Consider the following 22,499-nt stretch of genomic DNA (forward strand, 5'->3'; position numbering starts at 1 on the left):
AGGAAAACACCAGAAACTTGAAAATATTGAATGTAGACGTCTCCTAATACACAGTTTTGTTTAGGGCTCAAGGGCATTTATTTAAATGGATAAATGGAGAAATACCCAAAGTTCTCCCTTAAGTGTGGGAGGGTAGAAGGAAGAGGGAGGAAGGGTATGATAGTCAAGTATCAACGTCCTAGAATATATAGAATCCTAGATCTGGGCTGGAAGGTACCTCAGAGACCATCCAGTCCAAATTCATTGTTTTTATAGGTGAGAAAATTGAAGCCCAGGTAGTAAATAGCAGAGACAGGATGAGAACTCAGATTCTCTACTTCAAGTCCTCTGCTTATTTCACACTGCCTCCTAAGTCTTCTATGTAGATTGAAGCCAGGAAAGACCTCAGAAACCATCTGGTCCAACCTCCCCATTTCACAATTGAGGAAACCGGAATAGAACAACAGCCCTGGAGTCAGGAGGACCTGAATTCGAATCTGGCCTCAGACACTTACTAGCTGTGTGACCCTGGGCAAGTCACTTAACCCCAATTGCCTAAAAATAAATAAATATAATTGAGGAAACCAAAGCCCAGGGAGGTTGCGAGTGCCCAAAGTCACATAGGTAGTCACATTGGAGAGCTTAGAGATGGTGAAAACAGCATAACAAGCACAGGTGTATTATGGGAAATTTGGGATCCAGCACACCCCCAAATAGGCCATGTTATCCAATACAGAATCAGACAATTACAAAGGTAATAGTTGTAGCTAACATTTAAGTAACTTCAAAATGTGCAAAATGCTCCATACATTATCTCAATTGATTCTCAAAACAATCTTATGAAGTAGATTTTATATACATATATGTATGTATGTGTGTGTATATAACATGTACATATATGCATATATGTGTATGCATATACATATACACATATAAAAATACATTATTATAGGAGCCATCGCCAGTTGTCCTGACCTGTCTTGCCACTGGACTCCAATGACTGTGGCAGAGAGAGTGGGGCTGATGACTTTGCACATCCCTGCTTCTTTAAATCCAATTCATTTGAAAGTCAAGATATCACCCTCCTGAGGCCATTGGTCCTCTTTGAGAATGAAGAATGAATAACAATAGGTTATACATGCATGTATAGAGTTATTTGCTTAGATTGGTGCCAGAAAATCCTTAAATGTCAGCATGTTGAGATATAGATAGACAGATAGACAGATAGATAGATATCCTCACTTCCATTCGACAGATGAGAAAAACGGTCAACAAAGAGATAAGCAATTTGCCAGCCATCACCCAGAAATTATGATTAGAAAACAAATCTTTTCCAGGTCACTAAATTTTCTCATTCCCTTGCAAATTAACTAAGCCTCTCTCCTTTTGGTCTCTTTTTTGTTAAACAAATGTCCTAATTAAATGAGCATCTTCTCTTGGGCTGAGGTCCCAAGCAGGAAGGGAGGGCAGGTGTGTCCATAGCAGGAGATTCACCCACCATCCAAGCATTCCAGAAGCAGCAGTAAAGCAAGAGAGGAGAAACAGATTGAGAACTAAAGGCATCTGACACAGAATCTGCCCCTAAGAGGAGGGAGAAAGTGTCTTTTTTAATAACATTTTTAAAAAATTGGAAATCTCAACATGCTGACATTTAAGGATTTTTCAGGACCAGTCTAAGCAAGGAATAATTCCAGGCAAGAGTCATCTACAAACAACTTGTGAGGCTAAAGGCTTCCCTGAATGATGGCTCTGTGGATAGTAGTCATGACTACTACTTCATTAATTAAATGAGCATCGAATTGCTTCTGTCTTTCTCCAGGGATGCAGACATATTGATCTATAAGCAGCAGCAATGAAGGAGCTGGCACAACATTATCTAGCACCACTGGTTTTGTTCTGTAATTCCAAGAGCTTTGTTGTCACCAGGAGGAACCAAGGTGCTCATCTGTGCTCTGAGGCCTGTGGAACACAGTGGAGGTACAAGGTCGGATTGCAACAAAAGCAAGGATGGCAACCCCCAAGCCAAAGAATCAGGACTCAACCTTGGGTCTGATATACTTCTTCAAATCCTCTGGGTTTCATGGGAATTTCTGCAATGAAATAAAAAGTAGGCCTGGGGCAACAAAAGTGAAGCAATTGCCTTATACCTAATTATTTTTTCTTTAAAAACATTTTTTCAACTTTTCTTTGAGAGAAAAATCCAGAAAATCACAGAAGTAATTCGTAAAATACCAAGATCAGCAAGTGGTTCAGACTTCAGATACAACTAAACTGCTTTAGTAATAAAAAGTAGGAATGCCCACAACCCCTTTTCCACTTTTTTTAACACTACTTAACAGCATAATTCTCTTGTACATCTATACAGAAGCAATAGAACCACAGCCTTGGAAAGGACCTCAACAATCCCCAAGTGCCTAGCATACAATCTTACTCATATTAGTAGCTTAATAATTGTTTGTTGATTGAATGAAACCAAGTATAAGATTTCACATTTATCTCTAGTAAATTTCACTTTAATGGAGTTGACCCGTTGTTCTAGATTAAGATCTTTTTTTTTTAAATTCTAACTCTAACATACGTGCTAGGTGGTGCAGTAGATAGAACACCAGGCCATGGAGTTAGGAAGACCTGAGTTCAATCCAGACTCAAGAAGTTACTAGCTGGTGACCCTGGGTAAGTCACTTAACCCTGCTTGCCTCAGTTTCTTCATCTGTAAAATGAGATGGAGAAGGAAATGGCAAATCACTCCAGTATCTTTGCCAAGAAAACTCCACATGGCATCACAGAAAGTCAGACATGACTGAAATGACTGAACAACAACAACTGGGCATAGAAAATGTGAGCTATCCCTCTTAGCTCAGCAAATTTTCTGAATATGCCAATCATGCTTTCATCCAAATCACTGATTAAAGATGTTGAACAGAACCAATCCTTGGGATACACCATGGTAGACTTACTACCAATATGATATTGATCTATTAATCATCATCCTGAATCTAAGCATTCAGTCAGTCCTGAATCCACCTAACTATATCATCTATCCTTATCAACAAGGATATAATGAAATACATTGTGAAATCAAGTTAAACTATGTATACAGTATTCCCTGAATCAACTGTTCCAATAATCCTATCAATCAAGAAAATTGAATTAATCTGATCTAAATACTTTTGTGATGGATATAGGAGGGAGAGCTTTGGACTTGAAACAAGGAAAGCATGGGTATAAATCGTGCCTCAGTAACATTTTGACTCAGTATCCCTGGGCTAATCTGCTCAATTCTCTGAGACTATTCCCTCATCTATAAAATGAGAATAATAATAGCATTAAACTCACAGGTTTATTGTAAAGATCAAATAGGATAATATATGTAAAGCACTTTGAGAAACTTGAAGTTAGTATAAAAATGTAAAGAAGTAGTAGCAATAGTAGTAACAGTAGTCTAAGCCAGTTATTTCATTGATGTAAGAAGCTCTCTGGTAAGGAAGCTTCCAGTACCAATAGATAAAGGCAGTTGGTCAGCAAGATGTCTTAAATACTTGCCTGGAAGTTAAGTGACTACACAGATAGTATGTATCGGAAGAATTGCATTGCCTTAGAATTCAGAGAGTTCTCTACCTGCTATGTTATACTGCTTCTCTTTATATTGTTGTTGCTGTTATCACTGTCATCGTTATTATTATTATTTCATTGTTTTCATCTTTTGCAATGATTTTCCAATAGAAGCAGTCCTGGGACAAATCAGGACTGCTTATTTATTCATTATCTTATTGTTTATTAATATCATTGATAACATTAATTCTTAATTGATAATATTATTATTCTGCTTATTTAATAGTCTGTAGATTATATGACAGGTAGGTAAAATAACTGCTCTCTGTATTTGAGGAAAAGTATTAGGACCTAAGATCATCCTCTAAAGGCTTACTGAAAGCATTTCCAGTAAAACTCTAGTGGCCAATAGGACAATAGGTATGATATGAACCATTCCACATGATTTTTATCTTTTCTGCTAGATCTCTATATTTTTATTCATTCCATGGAGACTATAAGTATTTGGTTTGGTGTCATCTATTATAACTGTTATTTAGTTCTTAATGTATCCATGTTATGTCCAGACAGTTGTGGGTAACAGTTTGGTCTCTGATAAGGGTTCTTCTATGTTTAACCCTAATTCTATGTCTAATTCTAACCCTGCTTCTATTCTGTTTCTAACTCCATGCCTCTGTATCTAATTTGAACCTTAATTATAACCCCTGCTTCTAACCCTAATTCCATGTCTAACCCCTGTTTCTAACCCTAACCCTAACCAATAGTCTAGGTCCAGCAAAAATGTTCTTCTATGTATTGGTAGTGTAGGGATTTGTCATCTGTCAGTATATTTAAAATGTACATTAGAGCTTCTAGTGGATCGTTACAGCTTCCAGATTATAGCTTAATAGATATTTGTTGTTGTTTGGTTGTTCAGTCGTGTCTAACTCTTCATGACCCCGAGGACCATTGCATACCAATTCTATCCACGGGGTTTTCCTGGCAGTGGTTTCCTAGAAGTAGTTTGCTATTTCCTTCTCCAGTGGATTAAGGCAAACAAAGGTTAAGTGACTTGTTTAGAATCACACAGTTAGTGTCTGAGATTTGAACTTAGATTTTCCTGATTCCAGGCCCACTAAGCTATCTAGCTGCCCTTGATAGATATTTTGTAAGTACTAAATTTTTATAGCCAGCAGTGATGTGTTACACATGTTCTGTTTTTTTTGTTTGTTTTTTTTTTTTTTTTTTGCATAATCCACATTTATCACTTAAATCTGAGGTCCTTAACTATTCTATAATTTCTTGTGGCAGTAATCTGGTCCTGAATTGCCATTACAAATTCTGCCATTTCCACAAACAAAGATGTATGATTCAGCTATTTGTTCAGTGTTTCATTATTGGCATATTTTGGGTTGAACTCACACTGATATCACCCACTCTTGGATCTTAGGTGTTTCATGCACCATTAAGTAAACTACTTTGGGTCACATTTAACAAACCTACATTATCTTATCAAGGAAGGGAAGAGGGAATAGAATAAATTTTTGCATAGCACTACTATATGCCAGGCACTCTGCTAAGCATTTTATAAATATCCCATTTGATCCTTGCAAAAACCCTAAAAGAAAGGCAGTGTTATTATCCCCATTTTAGAGTTGAGGAAACTGAGGTTAAGTGACTTGCCCAAGATCACACAGTGTCTGAGATCAGATCTGAACTCAGATCTTCTTGACTCCAGATCCAACATTCTTATCCATTGCACCATCTAGCTGCCTTTATCAGCCTTTATTATTTATCAGTGAGGTTATGCCTGCTTGTTACAAAAACTATTTATGCAGGATTTTGATCTATATATTAAGTATTCTAAAATGTTTATTTATCCTCTGTCTTCTTTTTGGGGAGGAAGAAGGATAGATCTTGTGTTTCATTTATGTTGTGTGTTTTTTTGTCAGGATACTTTCCAAATCCATTATTGTCCATTTGTAGCTACAAAAAAAGTATACAATAAGCCTGGTGTTATGTAGATCTTAATTGCTTAAAGCAGATATTTCTAAATTAACTTTGATTTCAGCATGCCGATAAGTGTCTTAATATATTCAGCTACAGCTTGCTTTGTGACATCTTTATGTCTGATATGTCTTGCCTGGGGAAGAGCAACATATTTATAATAGTAATAGATAGCATTTATATAGCACTACCATGTGCCAGACGCCATGCTAAGTGCTCTGAAAACATAATCTCATTTGATTGTCACAACAACCCTGGGAGGTAGGTCCTATTATTGTCCCCATTTTACAGCTGAGGAAACTGAGCCAAACAAAGGATAAGTGACTTGCCCAGGCTCACGCATCTTAGGCCAGATTTGAACTGAGGTCTTCCTGACTTCAGGCCCAGTCCTCTATCCACTACACCACCTAGCTGCCTTTACCTGGATAATGCCTTCATCCATTGCTTCAATGAGTCCTCCAGTTTCAAACTTGAAGCCTCCTGTCTCTGTATTTCCTTGGAGTATGTAAAGAATTTCATGTTTATTGAGTCAAAATGGCATTCTTTGATCACTAGAGAAAGATTCCATTAAATGGAGTGATTTAGTATTTTGTGGTGGAGTCTTTTAGCCTGACATCAAGTGATTAATAAAATATTTTGGCATGACTCCTTCTTTAATTTGAAAGCCATACCTAGTTCTATTGAGGAGAAATGATAATGGATTTAAGGCTATGTAAAACCAAAATTGGCTTAAACTGTCTCCCTGAAAAATGACACATTTTAAATCAATTAATCTTGATGTTACTGTGTTGGTGATGTGTTTTAAATAGAGAACCATCTTTTACATGGGCATCATATACTCTAGCAGTCTCACAATAATTGGTCTATTCCGTATATTTGAAGTAGGGCAGCTAGGTGGCACAATGGGTAGAGCTCTAAGCCTGGAGTCAGGAAGACCTGAGTTCAAATTCAGCCACAGACAATTGCTAGCTGTGCAACCCTGGGCAAGTCACTTAACTCTGTTTGCCTCAGTTTTCTCATCTGTAACAAGATCAGGAGAAGGAAATGACAAAACAGCTTTCCACTCAAGTTAGGATAGGTTTTCAAGACATTTATAAGTGATTGTACAAGGTTGGTTTTTTTTAAAGGGCAAAATTTACAACTTATAAGACTTGAGAGGATCAGAAGTTGTATAGTTAGAAGACATAGATATGATGTATTCCAAATTCCTTGTTTTTCAGGGGAGGAAACTGAGGCACAGAAAGTTTATGTCAGTTGTCTGAGGTCATACAGGTGAAAAATAGAAGAGCCATGATTTAAATCCAGACTTTCTTTTTTCAAATTCAGGGCTCTGAGATTAAGGCAAAATCCAACTTCTCCTCTTCTCATCCAAGAATTTCAGATCATAGCCCCAAGAGGTATCAGTCATTTTTAATGAAGGGCAATGGAATACGTGTCTGTCTTTATTGTTTGACCTAGCCCCACTCATACTCTTTTGGTATGTAGACTCTTATAGTTACCAAGATGTCATCCAGAGGTATTTGTACATTGTCTTTGAGATGTTAAGGAGACACTAGAGTTTATTGAGCAGAGAGGTGACACGATCAAAGCTGCATTTCAGGAAATTAACTCCAGCAGTTCTGTGCAGCATTGACTAGAGTGAGAAGCTTGGGGCAAGGAGACCAAATGGAAGGCTATTGCTTTATCAGTGAAGAGAAGGGAATGTATGGAAACAAGATGTGGAGATATAAATGACAAGATCTGGATTGGATAGATGGGGTGAGTGAAAGCAAGGAGCTGAGAATGATGGAGAATGAGACACTTAATAGATGTTTGTTAAAATGAATTAAATTTACTTACTATCTGTATGACCTTGGGCAAATCACCTCTCTGGACCTCAGTTTCCTAATCTATAAAATGAGAAGATTTACTAAATAATCTTTAAAGTTCTTTCTAGCTTTAAATTGATATCCATTGCTTTTCACCAAGAAGCACAGTAGGTAGAGAATTCATCTTGGCACGAGCTGTTGTAAAAGTAGAAAACAATATTAACATGCTCAATACTTATTTCACTATTACTTTGCCAGAATTTATATGTGTGTGTGTGTGTATATATATATATATATGTATATATATATATGTATGTATGCATGTATGTATATATATATAGAGAGAGAGAGATGTTATACATATACTTATATATACATATACATATATTATATAAAATATTAAAAAGCTGAAATTTTTAAGAGTGCATTGAGGGTGACTGAAAATGAGATGAGAGAAATACAACCTGTTCTTACTTTTCACGTTGATTTCACATAAATGACATGGAAAGCTCATATTCCTGTACACAAAGACAACCTGTGTTTCCTATACCTGTGTGGCTTGGATAGCTCCATAGAGTGCCATGTCTGCACTAGCCACAAAGCAGTGCTTCAGCTCTAACTGTTCTCTTCTGGAGGAGTAGTTCCTAGTCTATGGGGCAGCTAGGTGATACAATAGATAGAGCAGGCCAGCCTCAGACACTTATTAGCTGTGTGACCCTGGGAAAGTTACTTAACCTCTGTCTGCCTCTGTTTCCTCATCTGTAAAAAGGGGATAATAATAACACCCAACCCTCATGGTTGTTGTGAGGATTAAATGAGATGATATCTGTAAAGTGCTTAGAACAGTAACTGGCACAACAAATGAAAACCCCAAGAGACAGAGTTTCTGGGTAATTAATAATCAATTTATTAATTGGGCTAGCTGGCAATCAATAAATTGATAGTTGTTTCCCTCAGTTACCAGAGACACCAAGGGAGACCCTTCAGTGTCTTAAATCCCTTCTGAAAAGGAACTTCCCTGAGAAGTGAAGATTAACCTTGATTGGTGGACATTTAATGAGGAGGTGGGCTAAAAGTCTTCAGCTCCTCCCACTGAGAACATGGCTTGATCATGAGACTCAGCAGCCTTAAGGCATCTGGGCAGGGGAAGCCATCTCCAACTGGAGCTCTCAGGCTAGTTTCCTCCTTCATGAGCTGGGTGAACCCACTCTGGGTTCCTCCTCCAGGCAAAGGCTTGACCAGACTACTTATACTTGAAACAGAAATTAGGTCTCCTTTTCAAGAGTTGGGACTTAACAGAAGGGAAATGGGTGGATCACATATTAATAATTCATTATTAATATAACTGTATAATATTAATTTCATTGAGAAATAGCCAATATAAATGTTAGCTATTATTATTATCATTAGTGTGAATGTTCAGCAATACACTCACGCCAGGACCCCTCCCCCTTGGTTCTGTTCCAGCAATAATCCATAATGTATCAAATAACTAGAGTCCCCACTCACACAAGATTTCAGTTTCTTTCCCAACTTGGCATGATCCCCCAAAATTACTCACTCACATTTATAGAATAGTATACTTACAAAAGCAGAATAAAAAATTAACAGAATCGTACTACAAAAAGAACTCTATAGTGATAGGGCCTCACCAAATTCTCTCCATCATCTTTGCATTTTTATTCATCCATAGATCATGAGAATAGATGTCCCCAAAAGCCATTTATAGATGGATGCTGTCAGTCACTCTCAATTGGTTTCCAGTGTCTGGGGTAGAATTCATGGCAACCTCACCCCCATGTTGTTGCTCTTATGACAGCTGCCACCATTAATGTGTTAATGGCACATTCATACTTAAGTAAATGCTAGTGACATTTAAAATAAGCACCACCAGCTAAATCAGGGAACCTACTATTCCATCTAGAATCCAGGTAGGTGAAGTTGCATTGATAAGTCACAGGCTTCCCCTTGGTCAAATGATGTCTCAGGGTTTTCTCCTAGGCCTCCTGACATCTCCCTCTGGTATCTTTTTCAGGAGCACTCCTGTGGTCTGAAAGTTGACCATGGGGAAGAGCTGCCACCTCCACAGAGCATGTTGCGAGCTGAGCTCAAACCATCCAATAGCTGGGACTCCTTGGAAAAGGGCTGAATTTAGCAGTTTTTTTCGCTAGTTCTCATTATTTCTATGCTAATCAAGACCTCAGTTCTGAAAGTCCCTCAGCTCTCATGGATTTCTTTGAAGACAGCATAATTCAGTCATAGCTCTTCAGGCAGCATCCAGCCTAAAACAATCTGACAGACTGTGGTTCTAGGCCAACCATTCTGATCCTCCCTCCTATTCCCTGTCACAAAAGAAGAGAGGCCTGACAGAATCTACAATGAAGAGTAGATAACAGGCTATTATCTCGGCTGAAGGCCCAAAGTTTGATCTGATTACTTCCTAAATGAAGTATGGATAGTTTACATGCCTGTGGAGACTCCTGGGGCCCAAAGTCCAATACTCAAGTGACCTACATTAACCGAGTTACACATTTCAAAGAACCAAAGGTCTGGATGAAACATCAAGATGACGTCTAGTTCATTTCTCTGCTCCAGGGCAAGAGATTGTCTATATCAGGTACTCTTCTGAAAGGTGAATGGCCTAAAAAGAGGGAAAGCCCAGTACAGAGACTTTAAAATTCTGCAGAGTAGCTGAAAGGCAAATAAAATGACAGATTACACAAATTAATAATCTAGGGCAGAAATCAAGTTGTCTACCATGGAGGGGATGCTATTCCAATGGGGAGATTGCTTGTAGAATAGTAGCTAGAGACCCAGATTTAGAATCAGAAAGACCTGGGTTCAAGTCCTGCCACTGACATACACACAGCAACTGTGTGACATTAGGCGAGTCACAAACTCTCAATGCCTCTGGCTATTTTCTAATGCTATAAATTTCAGGCGAATAGCATTCTTGGTTGGTGAACGGAGTTTTCCTACCAGGAATTCCCTGAGCTGATGTGATTATAGATCAACTAACAGTAACAACAACAACAAAATTGGATGACGAATGCATATATTTGAAATTAGACCAAGGAGCTTTTCAGTGAAATCAGCACCAAGATTTGCTTTGAAAATTTGGCAAGAATGACTTTTCCTTTCTTCCCTCTGCGACTCCTCTATAGACAGGGGCAACCATAAGCAAAATAGTAAAAGAGGTGAGGCTTATAGTCAAGTCTTTTAGAAACTCTAGGTACTCTAGAGACCTCTCTCAACAATGCCACTGAAAGAGAGACAGAAACAGAGACAGAGACAGAGATGGAGAGAGATAGAGAGACACACACACAGACACACTGAGAGACAGACTTAACAGGATTAACAATACCAATAAGGCAGCTAGGTGGCGCCATAGTGCACAGAGTGTTAGGCCTGGAGTCAGGAAGACTCATCTTGAATTCTAATCTGACCTCAGACACTTACTAGCTATGTGATGCTGAGTAAGTCACTTAACCCTGTTTGCCTCAGTTTCCTCATCTGTAAAATGAGCTAGAGAAGGAAATGGCAAACCACTCCAGTATCCTTGCCAAGAAAACCCCAACCAAAGAGTGAAACATGACCAAAACAACTGAACAACAAAACAAAAACAATACCAATTCGCTAAGCAACCAACAAGAATTATTTGAGCAACAATTATGGCTTAATGCTATTCTGGACACTGTGGAAGACACAAAAGTATTAACCATGTCCCCTATCCTCAAAGAGCTTATAATCTTATTGGGAAGACAAGATTCACAAATATGACACAATTACCGTACAATATATAATATTATGTAATTAGATGCTAAATTCCAGAATAGACACTGAAGTGCAATCGTTATATAGATTTCTTTAGTATAAATTGTACTTATTTGTTATAAAAAATACTTTTTAGAAGGAGAGCAAATTAAAAACTGATGTATATGGGAAAAGGAGTAAATCTTTCTCAAATTACTATTATTTAAAAATCACAAAATACTATATAAATTTAAACTGTTCCTATGAAGGAGTCTAGCCAGTCCATAGACCTTTTTTAAGTGCCTACTATGTCCCAGGCACTGTGCTAAATGCTAGGAATACAAATATGAAAAAGAAAAACAGTTCCTACCCTCAAGGACCTTACAATCTAATGGAAAAAGACAACACATAAAAGGAAGCTAAAAAGGAGTAGCAGAGAGGGAAGGTGAGGGGACATGATGGAGAAGTCAAAAGTCTTACAGGAGGGTGGGAAATGAAGACATGACTGGCCTGAGCATTCTCTTTAAATGGAGATTCTGGTAGGAATGCTCCATCTTCTGATGAGTGGGACCTATGGAACATAAGGTACTAATGAGATGTAAATCCCAGCACTGATATGATCTTGCAAGATGAACATGTTCCTGGGACATGATGGAGTCTAGTAGGATGAGAAATAAATATCAAATGAGTCATGACCAAAGAGTCATAGATGACTGAAGTTTTAGCTTGGAGAAGCTAAAAAAATAAAAAAACCTTGGATGGTTTGAGCTCAGCTCGCAACATGCTCTGTGGAGGTGGCAGCTCTTCCCCATGGTCAACTTTCAGACCATAGGAGTGCTCCTGAAAAAGATACCAGAGGGAGATTCCAGGAGGCCTAGGAGAAAACCTTGAGACATCATTCAACCAGGGGGAAGCCTGTGACTTATCAATGCAACTTCACCTACCTGGATTCTAGATGGAATAGTAGGTTCACTGATTTAGCAGGTGGTGCTTATTTTAAATGTCACTAGCATTTACTTAAGTATGAATGTGCCATTAACACATTAATGGTGGCAGCTGTTATAAGAGCAACTACATGAGGAGGATGTAGAGAAGATATTTCAATACAGTTGGAGGGGGAGGAGGGTTGCACTGGTTGCTTAGCCTATATTCATATTTTTATTTTAAGCTATAAAATATTTATTAAATGCCTACAATCTGCCAAGCACTGTTAGCTCTGTGTGTGTGTTTGTGTGTGTGTGTGTGTGTATGTGTGTGTGTGTGTGTGTGTGTGTGTGCAAGAAGTCGGGGGGGGGATACAAAAACAAAATGAAACTGTCCCTGCCCTCAAGAAACTTATAATCCATCAATGGAAACAAAAAATATACCTAGAGGTATATGCAAAAAAATATACAAAAATAAAAGAGTAATATAATGGGAGTGGATCGTGATGCCCAGGAAAGTCTCATGCAGAAAGTGACATCTGAATATCTGAGTTTTATTTAACTACTTAGTGTCTTCTCATTTGGATTATTTGGAATTTGCATCCACATACTTATTATATTCCATATTTGTTAATATAGGATTTCATGCCATTCACATGCACGTATTCCCTGCCATTACCACCACTTTTGGGCAGTTAGGTGGCACAGTGCTAGAGCACCTTGCTTGGAGTCAGGAACACCTGAGTTCAAATTTGGCCTCAGACACATAGTAGCTGTGTGACCCTGGGCAAGCCGCATGACTGTTTGCTTCAGTTTCCTTATCTGTAGAATGAACTGGAAAAGGAGATGGCAAATCACTCTCAAATGGGGTCATGAAAAGTCAGACACGACTGAAAATGACTGAACAATAACCACCATTGCCACCACTTCCCCCAGTTGCTTAAAATCCTTTGCAATCAAAAGCCATATATGTCTTTAAGGAAAAAAAAATGCTGACATCTACAAATAGCAGAAATCTTGGATGTATTTTTTCACAACACTTGTTATTAGAGGTCCACTTTTCTTATGGGCTATATAATTTAACCAGTTACACTGAATTATTCATTTTGCAAGTGGGAAATTAAGAAGAACTCTTAGTGTATTCCTGCTCTTGCTTTTCTCCACCCCTATACTGCTTTAACTACCTACTAGTGATATCTGAGTATATAAAAGTTGAGCTTTGTAGTTTATGTGGCTGTTATAGTCACTATACAATGATCTATTCTCCCCACACATCAGCTGTGAAACAAGAGCCAAAGAATTGGAGAGTTAGAAGAGACCTCATAGCTATCCAATCCAACCCATCCCTGAACATAAATCCCTTCTACACTACATCCAATAAGTGACCATCCAGGGTTTGCTTGAAGACCTTAACTGAGGCAGAATCCATCTCATTTCCACTCTACTTTTGGACAGTACTACTTGTTAAGAAGTTCTACCTGAGATGAAGCCTAAATATGCTTCTTAACTTTGACGCACTCCTCCTAATTCTGTCCTCTGGATGAAAAATAAAAACAATTAACCTTCCTTCCACATGACAGTTCTTCAAATACTTGTATGACAGTAGTTATATAAGGCAGACTTCCTTCAAATTTCAGCTAAAATTTCACCTTCAACGGGAAACTTTCACCAATCTCTCTTAATTCTGGTACCTTTCCTCTGTTGATTCTCCTGTATACAGTTTATTTGTATGTACCTACTTCCATGTTGTTTCCCTGATTTGGTTGTGAGTTCCTCAAGAACTGAAACTTCTACCTTTTTTTTTTGGTTGGTTTTTTTTTTTGGCTATGCAACAGGGTTAAGTGACTTGCCCACAGTGACACAGCTAGTAAGTGTTATGTGTCTGAGGCCAGATTTGAACTCAGGTCCTCCTGACTTCAGGGCCAGTTCTCCATCCACTGAGCCACCTAGTTGCCCCAACTTTTACCTTTATTGTATCCCCATAACTTAGTACCGTGCCTAGCACATAATAGCTACTTAATCAATATTTACTGACTGGCTATAATACTTGCCTCTGTCTTCATTTTTCATTTTTCTTGGCCAAAGCCTCCAAGTTCCTTTAATCAATCCTCATAAGGCATGAATTCATGGCCTTTCACCATACTGTTGCTCATTCATTTTCATTCATTCAGCGAACATTTATTAAGCATCTGCTATATGTTCTGTTTGGCTCTGAGGATACAAAGATAGAAAATGAAACACTCCATGCACTCCGGAAGCTTGCATTCTACTGAGGGGAAACTACATACTCAAAAATTAAATACATAACCTATGCAAAATACATACAAATTAATTTCATGTGGAGAACATGGTAGCCTTACAATAGGAGACAGCACCTGACTTGAACCTTGAAGGAAACCATGGATTTCATGAAATCAAGATAAAGACAGCATGCATCCTAGGCTTGACATGGGCTATGCAAAAACACAAAGATAAGAAATGAAATGCCCTGTGTAGGGAACAAGTATGCAAATTTGGCTGAATGTGGAAAAACATGGAAGACATAAATATACAATGTGCTTGGAAAGTTAGGCCAGAAATGAATTGTAAAGGATTTTCAAGTGGAGGAATTTATATTTTATCTTAGACACTAGGAGGAATGACATCATCAGACCTGTGCTTTAGGAATATTGATTTGGCTGCTGAGAAGAAGATAGATTAGAGAAAGGAGTGACATGGGGTGGGGAGGGTAGGGAGATGCAAAGGATTCAGGACATTCAGAAGTTGTTGCAATAGTCCAAGGGAAAAGAGATAAAGGCTTTAATTAGGGTCATGGCCATATGAGAGGAAAGAAAGGGACAAATGCAAGATGTGGCAACTGATTCAATTTTAAGAGTAAAGAAGAGAAAAGAGTCAAGGATAGCTTCTACGATTACTAACATAAGTCCCTGGAAACATGGCATCATCTTCAACACAAATTGAGTTCAGTTTTGGACAAATTGAGTTTGAAATGCCTCTGGAACATCCTTTCTGAAATGTCTAATAGGCACTTGGTAGTGCAGGGCTGGTGTTTAAAAGAGACCCTAAGTCTGGATATGAAGACCTGGGAGTCATCTGAATAAAAATGACAATTGAACTTGTGGAACCTGAGGAAACCAGCAAGGCAAAAAGTGCAGAGAGAAGACAAGAGGTCTTATTCACAGAAGGTGGAAGATGATGATGATCCAAGAAAAAAAAAAAGATGAATAAAAAGTGAGCAGAGAGGTAAGAGGAAAGCCAAAAGAGAATAGGATCACAAAAATCCAAGGAGGAAAAAATATGTAGGATTCAGTTGTCAGCAATGATGCTGAAAGTTCAAGAGGAATGAGGATCAAGAAAAGGCCTTTGGATCTGGTAAATAGGAGAATATCAATAACCCTCAAGAAATCCGTTTCAATTGAGTGATGAGGTTTACCAATTAATGTTCTTGGTAAAATGTGTTACCCAGAACTTGAAGTAACTTTCTGGACATGATCTAACTGGGGCAGAATACAGTGGAATTTTAACTTCCTTAGTCCTATACAGTACTGATTCAAAACTTCATATGAATACACATAAATACAAAAAATATATAGGGGAAAAATGAAAAACAACTAGACATTCTAATTCAAGGAGGCAAACTTGACATCATAGTATCATTGAGACTTGGTGGGATGTGACTCATGACTGCATTATGGCTCTGCAAATGGCTTTGAATACCTTATTCAAAAGTAAAAAGTTAAGTAAAGGTGGGGTAGGAGTAAGCAGTGAATATTAAGATACACTTATGTGAAAGAAATTCAGAATGCCTAGAGATGAAGCATAGTGGAAAATATTTGGGTAAAGAATAATAGAGGCAGGAACAGAAGTGATTTTGCCATTGAGGATACTACAAAAGGAAATAGATGAGGAGGAGTCTGGAAACAGATCACAAGGCTAGCACAGAGGCATGAAAGAGTAGTTGGGTGGAATTTTAATTATGTAAATGTTTACTGAAGCACTCTGCCCAAAGCTGGCAACTCAGAAGTTCTTGACTTGTTTCAATGATAATTTCATACTTAAAAAAAAAAAGAATAGAAAAACAAACAAAGAGAAATTCTGTTCTAGAACTGATTCTCATTAACAGGAAGGAATACTAGTCCCTGGGGTGAATATGAAAGGAAATTTGGGATTAGGAAGGAAGAAGGGCTTGTTCCATCTTAGAGTCTGTGATCAAGAATAGCTGGGCAGAGTCTGGCATGCTTTCTAGATTTAGGAAGAGAAGATTTCAAAAGGTTCAATGGTAGAATTTCATCAATGAAAGTACTAGAAGGGAGTCCATTCTAGGAGAGACAAGAAGCTCTTGATAATGCAATGCTGACAATACAGAGGAATAGTTCTAAGAAGTCAAGAAAAGAGGAGTTCTTTAAAGAGACTAGTGTAGGCACACAGGAAACTCAACAATCAATTCCATTTTTAAAAGTGTGTTCAGAAGATGAAGGTGCATGAGTACAAAAGCATTGGTAAAGAATCCTGGAAAACGAGTGTCAAAAGTGCTGGTGTTCAAAATACATTGAGTTAGCAAAGAAAGTTAAGGACATCAAAATGTTGGGAGGGTCTAGTTCTATTGGGGAAAAGAGGAAGATCAGAGAAGGGATAGAACCGTTGCTTGGAATGGATAGCATAATGATAACTGACGAGAGAGAAGGCATAATGGTTTCATTGTTGTTTTAATTCTGTTTTCTCTGTCAAGGAAAATAATCTTGAACTGTCAAGGACAGAAAAAAAAATTCTAATAGGATGTTCAAAACCAAGACAAGGATATGTAGTTGTTGTTGTTGTTGTTGTTGTTGTTGTTGAAGTATCTAGCTGTCTTTTGTAAGGTGATACCAGAATAATTGTACTTCCTTTCATGGCAGGATTGCTAAATTAGTCAAGCAACACTGTTGTTTGTTTACAATGTGCCAAGTGCTATAGATAAAAGAATGCTCTAAGGATAGGTTTCACAGATTTCAACAAATCATTTGTTAAAAGTCTCTATTACTATTCTTATGCAAGCATGGGGGGAGGTGGGAAATGGAGACTTGTGGATGCATTCCTAAGTAGATTAGGACTGGTTGAATGGCTGAGACAAACTTCTCTGAAGGTCTCCAGCAGAGTGCCCCAGAGCTTTGTGCTTGGCCTTGTTCTGTTCAAGACTTTTATCAATTACTTGATAAAGGAATTAGAGTGACCATCAATTTTGCCATTTTTCTGAAAAAGATCTTGGGGTTTTAGTGGACTACAAGAATGACACTGAATTAATAGTGTGATTTAGCAGCTGAAAAAGAGTGTTCAAAGGATGGTAAGAAGATAGTGAAGGCCTTGATTTCATGTTTTGTGAGAATCTTTGAAGGAACAGGTGATGCTTAGCCTGGAAAAGAGGAGATTCAAAGGGATATGATACTTTTCTTCAAATATCTAAAGAGCAGTGATGTGCTAGATATCACTGTTCTCACTGACTCCAGAAGGCATATCAGAAGCAAGAGGGTAAAAGTTAAACCAAAGTAAATTTAAACTCCACGTCAGTTTAAAAAATACACACACACAAAGCACATGTGTGCATGCATTCACACACACACACTCACACACACACACACACACACACACACACACACACACCTTCCTAATAATTAGAGCTACGTAAAAATAGAATAGGCTTCCTCAGGAGGTGGAAGATGAAGTTGAGTGATGCTCTTTAATGGAAGTTTTCTAGCAAAGTCACTTTGTTGAATATATTTTAAGAGGTCATTCTTTTTTCAAGTATAGATTAGACTAAATAGCCACTAAGCTTCTATCTAACTCTGAGATTCACCCTATTAAAGGTGTATATTTTCATGCCGAAAAGGAGTAGAAAAAGAACATTGTTTTAATAATGACTGGTAATGTATGTGTATTAAGAGACAGCCTTCAGATAGGATTTGAGTAGTTTTATATGGAAAATTAACTAGCATAAATACTCAAATAACCTTCAGAATAGTGTAGAATACTGCCTCACTTGGTTTTTTTTAATGTTTTTTATTGATTTTTCTGTGTCTTACATCACCATAGTATCTCATCTATCACTCCCCTCTCTCTCCCAGAGAGCCATTCCATATGACAAATAACATTTCTGAAGCAGGGGAGGAAGTCAGCACAACTGATGGATGTATTGAAAGAGACTCAAAACATGTGCAATGTGTAACACCTGTGGACCACCCTTCATGAAAGAATAGGTTGATTTCTTCTTATCTCTCTTCAACTGAGTCCTATTTAATCTTTATAATTCTGTTGCATTTACTTTCTTATGTCATTCTTTCCCTTTTCCCTGTTGTAGTTAGTGCATATACTATTTTCTTGGCTCTGCTTACCTCACTCTACCTCAGTTCACATAATTTTTTCCATGCTTCTAAGTATTCATCATACTTTTCTATACCCTTTTCTATACCTTACTTTTTTCTATAATTTAATATTTAATTTTCCCCAGTTACATGTAAAAACAATTTTAGCATTCATTTTTTAATTTTGAGTTCCAAATTCTCTTGCTCCCTTCCTTCCCTTCTCCTCTCATAGAGAAGGCAAGCAATTTGATACAAGTTATATGTGTACAATCAAGTAAAACATATTTTCATGTTAGTCATGTTATGCAAGAAAACAGAGACAAAAAAAGGAAAAATAATGTGAAGAAAAAGTATGCTTTCATCTGCATTCAGACTCCATCAGTTCTTTCTCTGGAGTACATCCTTTCTAATAGCAAGTAATATTCCATTATATTCACATACTACAATCTGTTTAGACATTACTCAATTGATGGATATCTACTTTGTTTCCAATCATTACCTATCACAAAAAGTATATAAATATTTTGGAGTGTGGGGGCTTTTTTCTCACCAATGGTTTCCTTGGGGTGCAAGCTCATAATGGATTTCTGGTTCAAAGGGTATGGACATTTTTTCCACTTTATTTATGATGGCTCACTTGTGAAAGGACAATATGATGTTACAAAGAGTCAGAGAAAGATCTTTTATTTACTGAAAACTGAGGACATATGACTGTAAAGAAACATTTTCAAGGATACCAAAGAGGTAGATGATGCTGAAGTCTTCAAAGCTTCAAGAAATTATGATACTACAGTTCATTTACATATACAGTTTTTATGACTATAAGGGATGAACTTTATGACAATTGATAGCTTAGATTTCTACTTTTTAAAACTGTCTGTTCATATCCTTTCACCATTTATCAATTGGGGAATGGCTCTTATTTTCATAAATTTGGCTCAATATAAAGGATAAAACTTTTTTTTTAAATGGTAAGTCATAAAACATTTGGAGACTGCAGTGTGATTTTGAAAGGTATGGAAATTTCTTATTATCATAGGAAATTTCCTTAGATTAAAAACTGTCAGCCTACCCACTTTCAGCATAGATAATGGGGAGAGGGAACCACATGAAGAGGATGTAATGGTAAAACAACTAGTGAGGAAATTGCTGGGGGAGGAAGTGAAGCATGGCTGGAGCCAGCCTGGTCTGAAATACTAGGAGGCATTAGGTGCTCGCTAGTCAGGAAAATGAGGTTCCAGGATAAGAGTTTCAGGTATGAAAGGGCTAAGCCCTCCAGGACATGATATCTAATATAAGCTCTTCTTTCTCAATCCCCTTTACTGCATCACTATCTATGACTTATCTCACAAATGTGGGCATAGCCCAAGGCTCTTCCCTTGGCTCTATCTCTATCTCACTTTCAATGAATAGCCGGCTCCCATGAGTACAATTATTTTTCCTATAAAGACAACTATTGGATCAATATACCAGCCCAGTCTATCTCTTGAGTTCTAGTCATTTGCCACTAACCTAGTTGGGCTTACAAGTACATCTACTATAACTTTTCTACAAATGGGCTACTAGAACATTCCACAATTTAATATACTTAGACCTTCCGCAATGTGATGTACTTATACCTTAAGTGATAAAAAAAAAAAATCAAATCCAAAATGAATGAGGCTTCGACATACTAAGGTTTCTTAGACACAGTTCTTAGACACAGATGCTTAAAAAAGCATCCCAGAATTTCTACTTCAGAGTTACCTTAATTTTGCTTCTTATGTCTTATCCTTAGTGTACCTTTCAACATGCCATTTACATTTAGTCTTGTTACTTAAAAAAATAGCATTGGAAAAACACTCACAGAAGCACTTTGCAAAGAAGGATTCAAAAGCACCAGCATTAACTCGACAATCCAAGAATGCTGGGCTAAGCATGAGTCAGCCTCAGTCCAAAACCGTCATTGCTACTTCATGCACAAAAGTCTTCCAATTGAATTTCTTACTGCAGCTTTAAACATTTTCAGAAATTTGAAGGATTAAAAAAAACTAGCATTCAGAAAGTAGAATTTTTTAAAATTTTCTCATCTATACATAGAGAATAAAAAAGGTTGAGTTTTATTATGGCCAAAATTTTTCAACCCACTCACATAGGACCTGAGATTAGTCATGACAATTTTAATCTCAGAGACTCTTCTGCAAGCAGGGAGTTTATTTTTTGTTTATGAACAGCACCAAAGAGTAGAACCATATTTTTTTAGAATATTTATCATGATGATTACTTCATCCATTTATCCATCCATCTCCATCCATTCATTCAGTGGACACAAAAGTGCATACCGTATATAAGTTGTTGGGTATACTTTGCTATAAAAATCAAAATTTCCGAAGTTTTGCTCTTTTCAAGTCTCATTCAGTAAACTAATAAAAAATGGTTTTCTAATTATTGTCATTATTCCCATTATTTTCCTTGTTATGGATATTTGCCTTGTTTGGGAGCAATTTGGAGCAAAGGATGGCAGATTTCAAGAAAGTCCCCTTAAATACACATTTATAAAGACAAGGAGTTTTTTCCTTGGCCAGTATACAAAGCTGGGAGTTGGGAAGCAGGGGAGAGACTATTGATATACATAAAAAGGTCATGGTTTGTTTTTGCTACTAACAGATAAACATGATGAAAGGCAGAAATGCTGAACAAGTAAAAATAATAACTTTGCCTCCTTTAATTTAGATAACAAGCTTAAGAAGCTTTTGGGAATTATAAACTTTAAATCAGAGAGCTATCTGAGACAAAGGACAAAGCCCCAGATGCAGGGAATGCAAAAGATAGATAATCTTAGCTTGGGACACTATGCTTGCTTTTTGTTTGAGACCTTCCAAAATGGCTAGCTCATAGATTTGACCATAGACTAAAAGCTGTCATCCCACCCTTCTTAGGAAGAAGCTTTCATAATAGCAGAGCTGAGATGATCAGCAGATGACATCAAAGAAACAAGTGGATGCTAGAAGAACGACATCCAGTAGAGACAATGAAAACATGCCAGCAGAAACCGTGAGACCAATGGAGCCATGCTAATCAGAGACTGCACTCTAGCATTCACCATAAGACCCGCAGAGTATATACAGTGGAGATAGCACACTCGGAGAATGGTCCCAATGAGAACAGCATGATGACATCATCTGAAGGTATCATTGACCCTACAGAATCTGAGGCATGAATTGCTCTTCTTCATGGACGACCTTTGTACGTGTGTTCACTATGTGTATTTTTCCATGCATATGCTCAATCACATATGTAGCCTATCTATAACGTTTGGGTGCCTTGTACCCATATATGTTCTCTATATGTGCCTCTTCACATATGTATGCTGATTCTTCTCACTGATGATGTGTCTATTTGTAGGACTTTATTGGTGAAATAAATTTCAGTTGCAAATTAACAGCTACAAGCTTTAAAAAGCATAAGGTGTTTGTGACCAAGAAAGGCACGTAATAAAACAAAACTTAGAAATGCAAATGGGAGATAAATGACAATTGCACAAAGAATTGTAAACATTGTTCGCACTAGTCAATCCTCTTTTTTAGGAAAATACTCTTTTGATGGCAAATAAATTAGCTGATGAACAATTCAAACAAATGACTTCCAGACAATACAGAATGGGATTGCTTTTTTCTTCTTGTAAACAGTTTTTTTAAAGAATGTTCAAAGTGTGTGGAGGGAATGTTGTATTTCTTTGATATTTCATTAAACGCTTTTATTTTGAAGTAATGAGTTCCTCTGGATGACCAGAAAATGCAAAGACGTCAGTGGGGCTCTTGAGTTTTGAGGGGATGCAGACTCACAGAACACCTTGAATCTACAGCAGCTCTTCTAGCGTCCCCATGTGTGAGAGACATTTGCTTTACATGTTACAAATAGAACAAAGGAGGATGAAATCATCAATTTGGGACTGTCAAGGACCTTAGAAGTCATTGAGTCCAACTCCTTCAATTTATAGATGAACTGAGTCCAGGGAAGATTAACTGAGTTGTCCAATAACACACTGGTAGCAAATGGCAGACCTAGAATTCAAATCCAGTTTCTCTGACTCTGTGTCCAACACTCTTTCCACTTTATCTTACCAGTTAAGTATAGACAAGTCCTGTTTTTAACATACACCATAATTTTTTTAATTGTACATT

The sequence above is a fragment of the Phascolarctos cinereus genome, unplaced genomic scaffold (genome assembly GCF_003287225.1).
Source record: "Phascolarctos cinereus isolate Bilbo 61053 unplaced genomic scaffold, phaCin_HiC Scaffold_726;HRSCAF=1367, whole genome shotgun sequence".
Taxonomy (NCBI): domain Eukaryota; kingdom Metazoa; phylum Chordata; class Mammalia; order Diprotodontia; family Phascolarctidae; genus Phascolarctos; species Phascolarctos cinereus.